Genomic DNA, 1,568 nt, shown 5'->3' with positions numbered 1-1,568 from the left:
AAAGATCAAATCACTCCCTTGTTTACAATCCTTTCATGAATTATCTTTAGTTTTAGGAGAAGTTCAAAATTCCAAATGCAGAGCCTTAACAAAAACCAAAACCAGAGGAAAAAAAAAGTGAAAAGCCAAGTAACAAAAGCAGCTAATGAAAGACAGTCTGGATTTAGACTGAGCACTCTTCCACCCCAACCCTTGGCTAGTTATGACTCTGTTACAGGAAAAGCCTGCCCTCAGGGTTATAAGGGAAAATACCCATGGTGCCCATGTGGCACAGCAGAGGAATGAATTTAAACCCAACATGAGCCCAGCGTTCTTAAACCATGAACCATTGCCATGGGGGAGATCCCTAACCCTGACTATACTGATTTGAAGCTCTCTAGAAGAAAAAAGAATATTATAAATATGAGCAGGAGAAAGAGAGAGTGCTCCTATCTCATAGTATATCTAGTGACAAACAGATAATAAGAAAAGAGAAATAAACCTGGATACAATGGGAGAAAATCCATCCAAATTAAAATCCACAGGCGCTGCAGTTAGTGCCCACAGAAACTGTTTCACTGTCAAGCTTTAAAAATCTTCTCTCCATGCCTCGTGGAGTCTCTGGACCACCTATGATGGCCATAAGTTGCCCATGGTCTTCTGATGCAAGAAACTATCCTTCTTGACCCTATGCCATGTATCATTAGAGTAATAACTGCTGACTGTACACTGAGCTTTCTTGTAAGTAGAGGTTCTCACAGACCCTGAGGCTGTGATCCCTCATACTCATCTGTCCATTATGGCTTGGATCATGGGAGCAGCACCCTACAAGCTCAGCACATTTGCTGAGGCTTCCTTGATACAGCATGGAACCAAACATGGGCTCTCTGGTCTACTACACCTGAAGGAAATTTTGATGGTTAAGATGAGGCATATTTATTCTTCCTTATTTCATATTGAGTAACTACCCCAAGATTATAGGTGGTACTATGTTTAAACTTAGTGGGATCCCCAGGAATAATGGTAATTTCCATCCCACTATTGATTAATTCGTGATAGTTACCAAGTGGTGTGTTTTAGCAGATAATAAAGTTAATTCAGAACTTATGTTGTAGAGACACAAAAGCCAATTAGTGTCCTTTTGTCTTTGACTGTATAAATTATTTTAACAATAATAATTTAATAATAATAATAAAATATTTTAAGTTTGGATTCCCAATTGGATCAGATTATGAACTTTTGTTTTAATTTACTATCATATGCATACATATATAAGGAAGGGGTGGCTTCCCATCCTCAATCTTTTGTCAGATGCCAGGTTACTGGAGGAGAGCGCCCCTCCTGCAGGCTCCTTGACTACATGGGAGCCCCTTGGGATTAACTGAGTGAATAGCAATGGGAGTTCATAGAAAGTATGGACAGCACTGTCCCCATCATGCTGGTGATGGAACTTGGTAGAATGGTGCTGCTTTCCACCCCTTAATCAGGATGTCCCTGATAAAGAACAAGACCCAGGGGTCAGCACAATAGGCCAAACTTAGGCAGTCATCTTAGCACTAAATGCCCTGGCTGATAAATGGCCCTGTCTA

Source organism: Trichechus manatus, unplaced genomic scaffold (assembly GCF_000243295.1).
Source record: "Trichechus manatus latirostris isolate Lorelei unplaced genomic scaffold, TriManLat1.0 scaffold00428, whole genome shotgun sequence".
Taxonomy (NCBI): domain Eukaryota; kingdom Metazoa; phylum Chordata; class Mammalia; order Sirenia; family Trichechidae; genus Trichechus; species Trichechus manatus.
This window is presented reverse-complemented; position numbering follows the sequence as displayed.